Source organism: Salvelinus sp. IW2-2015, unplaced genomic scaffold, assembly GCF_002910315.2.
Source record: "Salvelinus sp. IW2-2015 unplaced genomic scaffold, ASM291031v2 Un_scaffold3500, whole genome shotgun sequence".
NCBI lineage: Eukaryota > Metazoa > Chordata > Actinopteri > Salmoniformes > Salmonidae > Salvelinus > Salvelinus sp. IW2-2015.
In genome coordinates, this window is record NW_019944780.1 from 7532 (window position 1) to 19767 (window position 12236).

A 12236-nucleotide genomic window follows, 5' to 3' on the forward strand; every position below is an offset into this window, starting at 1 on the left:
ACTTGATTCAGCTGMAGGCTATTGATTCTTCTCTTCCTGAAGTTACASCAGAGATGGTCTGGGAATGATTTCTCTACTGTCTCTGGATACACACCGCGCATAAGCACTTTACTGATGGAGGGGATTTCTTCTGGAAAAGTACATTGAATTAAAGATMAACAGAAAATACTGCCAACTGTTATGATCATTTTTAAAATAAAAATTGCTGTGATGTAATGTCAGAGCAATTTTAAGTCCGTTAAAAAAAAGTAGTTCGCTTGTTGGTTCACTCCAAATCAATGTTTGTTTGATTACAAATCATCTTGACATTTGACCCTCCTTAAGGGGTCTGGAAATTTCCGACAAACTGAACATGAACGTTACTTTGATCCTGAGCAAATCCCCCTTTTACAACAATGATCAAAGTAACTTTGCGTCAGTTTACACTTTATTTTAGGGAGCCATATAGAAAGCATACCAGGAAGTATCAGTTTTTACAATTTAGTGTCTTGTCTTGTCTTGTGTTACATGTGATATGTTGTGTCACTGGTAAAATTTTATTGGGGGAACAACAGCATTTATAGCTCGTGGGAAAGCATAGGCAGCGCAATCATAATTGTTTCTTTGAAAGCGTTGGGATTCAAAACACAACAGTATAGTTTATATTGCCACTACAGAATACAGGGCCTAATCTATGTGTTCAGTCATGAAAACGCTCGGAAAAGACAGACATCTAAACTTTACAACTGTTTATGGTTTTTGCAGACTATGTCAAGTAATCATATATTAGAAAAATAAAATCGCTTCCTTTTGCATCCAAAGACTGAAATGCGTTATTTACTTAAAATAGATCAAATACCTATGAGGCTGTTAACCCTTYATCTCACATGCAGCCTGCAACATTGACCTGGACACTATTTCAGGACCATGGACAAGGACTTCCAACCAATAAAAGTTCAGGCAGCTGTGTGTGTTCTATACTACTGATATACAGACCTACAAAACATTAGGAACACCTTCCTACTATTGAGTTGCACCCCCTTTTGCCTTTAGAACAGCCTCAATTTGGTCGGGGTATGGACTCTACAAGGTGTGGAAAGCGTTCTACAGGGATGCTGGCCTATGTTGACTCCATACTTCCCACAGTTGTGTTAAGTTGGCTGGATGTCCTTCTGGGAGTCGACCATTCTTGATACAGATGGTAAACTGTTGAGCGTGAAAAACCCAGCAGCGTTGTAATTCTTGACACAAACCGGTATGCCTGGCACCTACTACCATCTCCCGTTCAAAGGCACTTCAATATTTTGTCTTGCCCATTCAGCCTCTGAATGGCACACATGCACAATCCATGTCTCAATTATCTCCAGGCTGAAAACCCCTTCTTTAACTTGTCTCCTCCCCTTCATCTACACTGATTGAAGTGGATTTAACAGATGACATCAATAAAAGAACATAGCTTTCACCTGGATTCACTTGATSATTTTATGTAATGRTTTGTACACTCAGTGTGTATTTTATCCACAGGAGATTGGTGGCACCTTAATTGGGGAYGACAGGCTCGTGGTAATTGCTGGAGCGGAATAGGCAGAATGGTATCAAATATATCAAACGTGTGGTTTCCATGTGTTTGATGTCATTCCATTCACTACGTTCCAGACATTATTATGAGCCGTCCTCCCCTCAGCAGCCTCCACTGATTTTATCATCTACCAAGAGAAAGAATACACATTGAGAAAAATAAAATAGTTGGAAGAATTGAAGACAGGATTCATGCAAAAAGAAGATGGGACTGGATGCCATGCAATGTCTAATTCTCATCATATGGTGGCAGAATAATTCCATCGTGTGTGTGTGTGTGTGTGTGTGAGTGAGAGAGAGAGAGAGAGAGAGGAGTTAGGGGTTCTGTACATAGAGAGTACAAACCAGGAGGACGAGGACAGAGAGATACCAGAGAGATGGTGAGTACCAAGATGTCTGTTTGTTGATTTTAACATCAAGTCATTCTAGTTTTGCTTTTGACAACTATGATATCTCATATCGCTCTCTTCTTCTTCACTGTTTGTGTTCGCAGTACGGATTCATAAACACCTGTCTGAAATCTCTGGTAATTGAGAAATTTGGTGAAGAAACATGGGAGAAACTGAGGTCTGGTATTTTGTGTACTAAGTAACTGTTGATGTAAATTTGAAACYATTCAGGACATGAGTATGCCAATTCTCTCTATCTCTTCAGGACCCTGGCAGAGGTCCAGGACACGTTCATGACTTATGAGATATACGATGATGTCATAACTCTGCGTCTGGTGCAGGAGGCATGTACAATGCTGGGTAAGTACCAGTCTCTACGTTCTTTACAATTCTATAACGATGTTTCATKTTGAACCAGAAACACAGGTCAGTGTTTTTGATACCCTTATATCAGTGGTTAGGAGTGTCTACCTCCTCGTGGGAGGGGGTGTGTAAGGCCAGGTGTTAACAATGTCCCTGCTGAGGCCCTCCAGGTGAGGTCAGGTGTTAACAACGTCCCTGCTGAGGCCCTCGAGGTGTGGCACAGGTGACCCAAGTGTGTCCCAGGTGTCCTGTACCTGAGGAGTCACCCCAGAGCCTGTGGACATGACATGGTGTCAGGGTTAGAATTACGTGACAGTACACAGTCCCAAACTAAGGGGAGAGATAGGCACCATTTAGTTTGACAGTTGGTGATGATATAGTGATGACAATGATGATGTGGTGGTGTTGTGGCCACAGACATGCCTTCTGAGGTGGTGCTGAAGCTTTTCGGAGAGTACTTCTTCAGCTTCCGTAAGATGGCGGGGTACGACACCATGCTGCGTACGCTAGGGGGGAACCTGGTGGAATTCATTGAGAACCTGGATGCCCTTCACAGCTACCTGGCTCTCTCCTACCAGGTGACCTTCTCTTTACGGCCTCTACAATGGATTATCTACTATGTATTTCAATCCATTAGAGCCCAGAATTTAAAAAAGATGATGTATGCAATAAATATCCTTCTTCCAGGAGATGAACGCTCCCTCGTTCCGTGTGGAGAAGAACGATGATGGGAGGATGTTGCTTCATTACTACTCGGACAGGAAAGGCCTATATCACATTGTGCCAGGTACGGTAATCATCCATACCTAAAATGTACCTTTAATCRAAGGAGGTTATCTCTTTTCTCTCTGTGCAGGCATCATTGAGGCGGTGGCCAAAGACTTCTTTGACAGCGAAGTGWGCATGACCATCCTTAACCAATCAGAGGAAGACGAGCGCACAGGGAAGAAAGAGCATGTGGTCTTCCTGGTCTCTCAGAGGAGCAGAGGGTCAAAGAGGGATTTCCGGCCCCAAAGAGAGATCAAGGAGGTAACCAAGGAGGATGAGGAGATTGATATGAGGGTGAGAAGTTTATTTTTTATTTAAATTTGTCATGATTCAAAACAAGAGTCAAGTAGCAGTGTTTAACTATTACATGTTTTATAATGGAATGAAAATAGAATTATGTCTAGAGGGTTAAAAAATAAGAGCAAAGTAGTCTACACCCAGCAGACACTGTGGCCTCCAGGGGTTCAGTGTGAGATCTCTGGTGTATTCCTCTGGTCTGGTAACAGCATCAGGCAGAGGCATTGGAGAGGATGAGAGCCAGGTGTGCCAGTCTGCCCCACTGCCCTGCTGGGAAAAGATCACGCTGGGACATGGTTAGGAGCGTTGTCATGTTTGGAAAAGGTTGGGCACTTTTTTTCCTTTAAGTGTTCACTCCAAAATCAACGTTTGTTGAACGCTATCATGTTGATATGAGTACATCTAATGAGAACGATTGAGAAGCTTCTGTCCTCCCCCCCCACAGACAACCTTCTGAAGTCGTTCACACCCTGCTACCCAGATAAGCTGTGGATGGAGGAACAAGCATTCTGCAATGCCTTCCCTTTCCACATTGTCTTTGATAAACAGGTAAGGCAACTTGTATCTTTCTAAGTTTATGCAAAACGATAATTAAGCAGRTATTAGTCCTATTGGTACATTGTTACCAGMACTCTTCTCTGTGTGTGCCCAGCTCAAGGTGAAGCAGACTGGGATTAACATCCAGAAGTTTGTCCCTGGGCTGCAGACGATGGACATCCGTCTGGATGAGTACTTCAGCATTGTCCATCCGCAGGTGACCTTCAACATCGAGAGCATCAGGAAGTTCATTAACAGCCAGTTTGTCCTGAAGACCAGACGGGAGATGGTGCCACTGGCCTCTCAGCATCAGTCCATGCTCAAACTCAGAGGTTCAGTCAAACTCCCCTTCTCTGATCCGATGTCTGATTGTGCAGGTTGGCTCTGCATRGTGTSKATGGTATGACTGAATAACMCCCCTGTACCCAGGTCAGATGGTGTGGATGGAGTCTCTGGGCTGTATGGTGTACCTGTGCTCRCCGAAGCTGCGCAGCCTGCAGGAGTTGGAGGAGAGGGGTCTGCACATCTCCGACATCGCCCAGCACGACACCACCCGGGACCTCATCCTGCTTAACCAACAGCGTCTGGCCGAGATGGAGCTGTCCAATCAGCTGGAGCGCAAAAAGGCACATACATCTCTCCTTCTTTGTCCGTTTCTCATCTCACTGTTTTCTCATCCTCTTTGTCTATCATGTTGTAATTTCATAGGAGGAGCTGAGGATCCTCTCACGCCACCTCGAGGCGGAGAAGAAGAAGACGGAGACTCTGCTCTACGCCACGTAGCCAACCAGCTGAAGGAGGGCAAGAGGGTGGAAGCAGGTACGATGGCAATGTCTGGCTAATTCCATATCTACCTGGTCCTCCAGACAGGGCCAGCATATCTGCTGCCTTTTATCTTCAAATCTTCAAATGAGCTAGAAGACCTGTGTAATGAAAAGTATGGCCGTTACAAACATCTCTGCTTCACCTTTCTCCCTCTATTTCAGGTGAGTTCCAGGTGTGCACCATCCTGTTCAGTGATGTGGTCACCTTCACCAATATCTGTGCTGCCTGCGAGCCCATCCAGATCGTCAACATGCTCAACTCCATGTACTCCAAGTTCGACCGCCTTACCAGCGTCCATGACGTGTACAAGGTATACAGAGAGAAAGAGAGAGGTACATGAAGGGGCAAATGAAAGGTTGAATGAAGGAGAGGAGATAAGGGAAGGAAAATACTTTAGATTATTGAGATGTAGCCAACCTTTCAACGAGTGCTATGAACGCCTCGGCTCTTCCAGGTGGAGACTATTGGAGACGCCTACATGGTGGTGGGTGGGGTTCCCATTCCAGCTGACAGCCATGCAGAGCGGGTGGCCAACTTTGCCCTGGGTATGCGTATCGCTGCCCGGGAAGTGACCAACCCTATCACTGGGCAACCCATCCAGGTGACTTTATAGTCCAAAATGAGCTGTTCTTTAATGAAGCTATGGAATTGTGATTTGAAGTGGCGGTGTGTGTGTGTGTGGCGTGCGTGTACCAGATTCGGGTGGGTCTGCACACAGGTCCAGTGCTGGCTGGTGTGGTAGGGGACAAGATGCCTCGATACTGCCTGTTTGGAGATACGGTCAACACTGCCTCCCGCATGGAGAGTCACGGACTGCCTGACCACATACACCTCAGCCCCTTCACATACAGGTAGTGCCAACATGGCTCCCATTCAGATTTGCCAATAAAGTTGGCCGAAGAACTTAGTTCTTGGTTCTGATTCTCTCTAACTATACCTATCTGCAGTGCACTGGAAGATAAGGGCTTTGACATCCTGGAAAGAGGAGAGATCCAGGTGAAGGGGAAAGGCCTGATGACCACCTACTTCCTGCTGCAGAACCTGTGTGTGTCTGAGGACACCTTCATGGCCAGAGGGACAGGAGAGCCCTGCGTGTACAGAGACAACCAACAGGGGGCGGAGAGCGAGAGAGGTGAGGCAATTTGGGTTTGTTCGAATTGCTAGCTAGTAGAGAGAAAAAAAAGGTTATTAAACAACAAAATGTGTTTATTATTGGACAAGTTATACAGCCTTCATTACATATCAGAAGATATGAACGATTCAGTTTCATATGATACAGCCAGATAAAGGAGTCTTTCTTGTCCCATTTCGACACAGAAGAACCAGACAGTGTGAGAAAGGAGGAAACGAATGGCCAAACCACGGCATCTGCTTCTTCTTCCAGTGACCTCACCAACGAAMACACACCTTTTCTGGGAGACACTACACCTTTTCAAAAGGGCTACCTCAACGATGTGAACTCACGATTCTGCCGACTGCTCTAAGTATGTGTTGGACCCCATTTGGAAGCACATCATTTGAAAATCTGAGACCATTTAGAAAATGAAATGTTGAACTCCACAAAGGCATGCTAGRTCTGACAGTTTTCAAAGAATCAACAATGTTTCTACACATGCTTACTAACCCACTGGGCACAGATGTCAATTCAATGTCTATTCAATGCTGGTTCAATGTAATTTCATTGAAATGACGTGGAAACAACATTGATTAAACCACTGTGTGCCCAGTGGGAAGTTTTATAAATACTGTAGACAAAAAGTGATAAATCGGTATCTCAAATTTTTGTTGATGATCCAATGGTCTCCACGTTGATTCAACATTGTAACCACATTGACAAAATGATGTTTAGATATTATAAACAGGTTGATTCAATCTGTGGGAGACTCCTGGGTGAGCTCTGTGTTGTTGTCGTGACTMCCGCCTGCTGGGGGACACCTGGGGTTGCCATGGGGTGGGGACACCCTGTCGGTGCCTCATTGATTTTCCCTCATTAGCACTTTCCTGGGCCTTCAAATGAGTGTAAATGAAATAAGAGACGAGGAAAGGTAGCAGCCATTATAGAAACGACAAGCTCCATGTGCAGCTGATGTCAACACCAGAACTCTGCCATAGCTAATACAAGCCCCCCAGGCTTGTATTCGATAGCAGAAAGATAGCAGAGACGGATCTATTGAATAGAGATGCTGTAGTTTTGGGCTCCCGAGTGGCGCAGCGGTCTAAGGCACTGCATCTCAGTGTAAAAGGTGTCACTACAGTCCCTGGTTCAATTGCAAGCTGTATCACATCCGGCCGTGATTGGGAGTCCCATAGGGCGGCACACATTTGGCCCAGCGTCGTCCGGGTTTGGCCGGGGTGGGCCGTCATTGTAAATAAGAATTTGTTCTTAACTGGCTTGCCTAGTTAAATAAAGTTTACATTTATTTGTTTTAAATTTTATAGTTTGGGATCTGCTAGACAACAGCAAGGAAAGTCTKATTTCTCTCCTCTCAGCCTTTCCAGATGCTAATCATGAGTACACAGTAACTGTAATCTGCATAAGGAGGTGTTGATGTGTGATCTTATATAGTCTAAACCTTGTACAGTTGGGGTGTTCTTAGACGTGTTTACTTTAGGTCTGGTTCCTCATTTTCCAACTCCCTGTGGCCCTTTTTGCTGACTAAAGTAAACAGTTAACAGTTGAGAAAAATGGTCATGTGGTGTGTGTGTGTGTCTATGTATGTGTGTGTATGTTGGGAAAGTGGCTGTCATTAACATTTAATTACCACAAATACCAGCGATAGCACAACAATTGACTCGTGAGTGGGAGAGGTGGAGACTCTTGTAACTTAAGCGCACCTAGGTGCTCCCGAGTGCTACAGCGCTACAGGCAGCGACACAGAGAGGGGCCCAAATGGAGACAGCGACGTTGCAGTACAGTCCCATGGAGCACCAAACAGAAGCACTGAAGTTGCTACAGAATGTGCGCTTTCACCAAACAGCGATTAGTAGGCCCAGTAAATTTGGACTAGAAAAACAAGTGACAACCAACCAAGATTCGTCAGCAGCGGCCCGCACAATAGCAGAAAARGCGCGTGAAAGTGTCATTACGCAGCTAATCGATATTCTAACCCAAATACTCAGTCGACGTCGAAATCAGTCATAGTTCGTTTCAGGATTTGAGGACATTTCTGCGTCCTAAAATGAGTGTTTTATCCCTTATATGAAATTCAAATTTCTTGGTGAGTGATGGTGTGCATCTGCTGGTTTTCATAATTTGACCAAAAAAAATGATATATTTCTATTTGGTTGATAGGCTAGAGATTAGAATAAAAATGATTATGAATGAGAAAACAATATTGTATGGTATGGATATCAAAGTATTTAGTATATGTTAAAAAAACACTGCATTTGTTATGACTGACTCATGTTGGCTAGACGTAAAAGCTTACCATACGCTTCCCAGTCGAAACAGTTCACGGATATATTATGAAGACGTTTTTGTGACGTTTTGGTCTTTTGTTTCGTGAAGGGTATAATTGCAGACCGCAATTAGGGGCGTTTTCTGATATAGGTGTTTCTTGATATCAAGTTACACCAATTGATGCAAGCCATTGGTCTGTGACCGTTTCTTTTATGTCGAGACAACAGTTGTTGACAACTGTAGCATTGTAGCTAAGCCTAACCCTTTTCCTAACTTTAACCGTTAATTATCCTAACCTGACACGTACGTTATCCTAACCTTTATTTTTTAAATTGTAAAGCAATTCAAAATGTCAAATATAGAAAGAACAAACAAAGATTATACAATTAACATTCCTTGTCTGCTCTTACCAGAGTTTCTAAACGGTCGTCACTAGTTACCACAGCCACAAAGTTCTAAGGCTCCCTATTTCTACAATTTCTCTTCTTAAAATGGGATTTTGAACCTAACCATAACCACATTGCTAACATTATGCCTAATCATAAATTAAGACCAGTTATAGATCATTTGTAGTCAGCAATGGAGTGATTGCTTCCTAAAAGAGCACAAAACGTGTACATTTCTAGACGTATTTGAAAGAAAATCTAGAGCTTTTTTTGTCTTAAAGGCGCAGTGTAGCCGATTCTGTAATAATGGTATGTCAATAATAATGCATTTTATTTTGTAAAGTGGTTTCTTGCATCAAACAACACGAACCCTTTCAGTCACCTCCTTGTCTGAAGGACAAGTGGATAAACAGGTTAATGTCAAACCCTGATTTTTTCCCCCAAAGGTCTCGTGGAATGTAGGCCTACATTGAACACAACACATTGGCTGCTACCGTAGGCTGAATGATAGAACAGCCATTTCCAAGTTAAACTGTTATGGAATGCATTTTCTCAGTTGTTTTTGATGGTAATACACACTGGTAGGCCTATATTATGATCAAATAGCCACAGTAGCTTACTTGAACACTGTCTGAAACTGTAACTTAAAGCGGGTACAGCCTCAGTGTTGACAGTAAACTCGAGCTGGAAGTTGAAATTTGCTCAGTGGCAAAAACATTTTGAGGAAACAATGCTTCTATTTATGTGGATTAGTCCACATTAGTTATCCTAAACTACGATGTAAACAAATCATCTGTGGCAAGAGCCCATCAGTCTAGTTTTCATGCACATTTTTTCACTTGAGAAATACTGCACCAAACATCTAGATGTAAATAGACATAAAAAAATGTCAATTTATTACAAATTTCTTGATTTATCTTAATTAATTTAAGCTATTTTGAGGAACTGTACTGGCTATGTTGTTGCTATGATGACACGAGCGACAAACAAAAGTAATATTGCCGCTTTTTCTTTTTTTTTCAAACAAAGGTCTTAGGGAGTATGCGAGCAGAGATGTTCGCCTACCTGAGTTCTGCTAGGCGCAAACCAAACCTATYTATGCGGACGCCTCTACCAAATATTTTTTATAACTAACCCAAGATAGACCAGAGCCTGTCGTTTCCAATGGGAGCAAATAAATCATAGTGGGTGTGCTGCCATCCTGTTAGAAGGTAACAGATTATTTTATTACAATGGTTAAAATGGATTTTCATTGTGTTCCATGGTATTATTCGCCCCCTAGTGGAGCTTTCTGGTACTTAGAAAGACTGTACACAAACAGGAAGTAGATAATTCGTTCTGCACGCATAGAAGCAGCTAAAAACAACGTAAGGTCTTTCAGTGTAGTTATTTCTTGTCACGCTTCAGCCTCGGAAAATATTTGTTTGTAAGTTCGATTCAAGCATTTAGCTAGTGATGAAAGTCTTGTTATTGATTGAGTTGCTTACATATCAATGTTMGCTGGTTGCATTTACTCACACAAATTGCAATGCCTTTCATGTATGCCGTCAGCTGTATTACTTTGCTCGTGTGTCATGCAAACTAATTGTAAAATATACAATACTGTAGTTTTGTTACTGTTTCTAGTGTAATATGCTTTGTTATTCTACAGAGATGGTTGTACATTATTAGAGTAATGAAAGGAGTTAGCCAATTACCATATGAGTAACAATTAGCTATATGGTTTGGCATCATGCCAGATGCATGGTACCTTAGCACGTGCTTTGTATTCATGCTACTTCAAATGTATAATGTACAGCTACAGTATGTCGGTGMGAATTGAATACTAAAGTATATTCTTTTCTGTATTTTGCAGTTTCACAACATAAACGTTTTCAATATATTCATTCAAGAAAAGTCACGCKGTGGGAGTTTTATTGAATACTTAGTTGTTAGCTATCTGTCTAGATTTGCATGGGAACGCAARTCAAGGGCAGAATAGTGAAAAAACATCATCACGGRGGGCTCAAGCACAAGAATAACTGCACATCAGCCAACAAAGCCTCTGTTCCTAGGGAAGACCAACAGTCTGTGATGCAACAACCAGAGCCAGGTGTTCACAGAGAGAGATGGATGAGCCTCTTCAGCACATTGGGACCAAGTCTCAYTCTACAAGATCAAGGTCATCAAAACAGTCAAGCAGATCCTCAACGGTGAGTTCTGCAGCCATCAAAGCACGCGCCAAGGCGGACGCAGCGCGTGCACAAGTCTCCTATGCTGAGAAGGAAGCTTCTGTGATGAAGCAAAAAGCTGACCTCGATGCAAGTTTATATGTTCTCCAATTTGAGAGAACAGSTGCTGCTGCATTGGCTGAAGCTGCAGCCCTTGAAGAAGCTGTAGAATCAGAACACAGAGAGCTTCGCAAAGAACTAGACACAAGGACACAGCCCTTAAGTCCAGTCCAGTGTACCTGTGAATATGTGCAACAACATGCTAGGCCCTACTTTGCTGWACTTCCATTTGAAGTAGAGAAACAAGAGCTTAGTGTTGACCCAGCTACATGCCATAATCCAGAAAGTAGCAAACAACAGAGCATGAGCAGAGACTCAACGTTCAAAAGATATGAACAGCAGCATGGTGGAAATGGAAAACAAGCCCACTTCCAGTCACACACACAAAGCGTCCCTGAGTCACAAGTGGCACCAGACCTCATCAAGTACCTCCTACGCCGTGAGATGGTGAGTTCCGGACTCCTGAAGTTTGATAATCGCCCTGAAAATGATTGGGCATGGAAAGCATCCTTTCTCAATGCGACCAGAGACTTGAATTTATCAGCCAGGGAAGAGTTAGATCTAATTACCAAGTGGCTAGGGGCAGAGTCGTCTGAGCAAGCAAAGATAATTAGATCTGTCCATATTTTCAACCCAACAGCAGGGCTTAACATGGTCTGGCAACGACTAGYAGAGTGCTATGGTACACCCGAAGTGATCGAGAATGCACTGTTGAAGAAAATGGATGATTTTCCAAAACTAGCTAACAAAGACAATCACAAACTAAGAGAACTAGGTGACATTCTTCTCGAACTGGAGTGTGCTAAAGTAGAAGGGTACCTTCCAGGCCTCGCTTATCTGGACACATCTCAGGGGTAAACCCTATAGTAGAGAAACTTCCATTCAGTTTACAAGAAAAATGGATTGCACAGGGATCCAAATACAAGGACGACTATCGGGTAGCATTCCCACCATTCTCGTTCTTCTCGAGATTCATCAGGAACCAGGCGAAAACTAGAAACGACCCCAGTTTCACCCTCTACACCTCAACTAACCAGGTGTCTATGAAAAGTGAGAAACCTGTCAGGTACACCAGCAAGACACCTGTGACTGTATACAAAACAGATGTGTCATCTGAGCCCTCAGACCACCAAACCAAACCCAGTAAGACAAAGGTTGAAAGCCCTGACCATCACTGCCCAATACATAACAAGCCTCATCTTCTTAAAAAGTGTCGGGGGTTTAGATACAAAACTCTAGAGGAGCGCAAATCATATCTCAAAGAGAATGGCATTTGTTTCCGATGTTGTGGGTCAACTCAGCTAAAGAGAGCTAAAGACTGTAATGTGTCAATCAAGTTTATCCAGCTGGGAAAAGAGAGAAAGCTGTCAAAATGTTTGTAGTGCTTGATGAACAGAGCAACAAATCTCTGGCCAAGACAGAGTTTTTCAATCTCTTCAACATC

General features: G+C 43.1%; 1 long non-coding RNA gene and 1 pseudogene across 1 annotated transcript; both read left to right on the forward strand.

Annotated features, from left to right (window-relative positions):
- Nucleotides 1-2215: 2215 nt before the first annotated feature.
- LOC112075989 (guanylate cyclase soluble subunit beta-2-like) lies at nt 2216-5900 on the forward strand (annotated as a pseudogene).
- A 151-nt stretch (nt 5901-6051) lies between these two features.
- LOC139022641 (uncharacterized) lies at nt 6052-11239 on the forward strand. The gene is made up of 2 exons (XR_011477558.1): nt 6052-9948; nt 10378-11239. It is a non-coding gene; the product is annotated as an uncharacterized lncRNA (long non-coding RNA).
- The last annotated feature ends 997 nt before the right edge of the window (nt 11240-12236 follow it).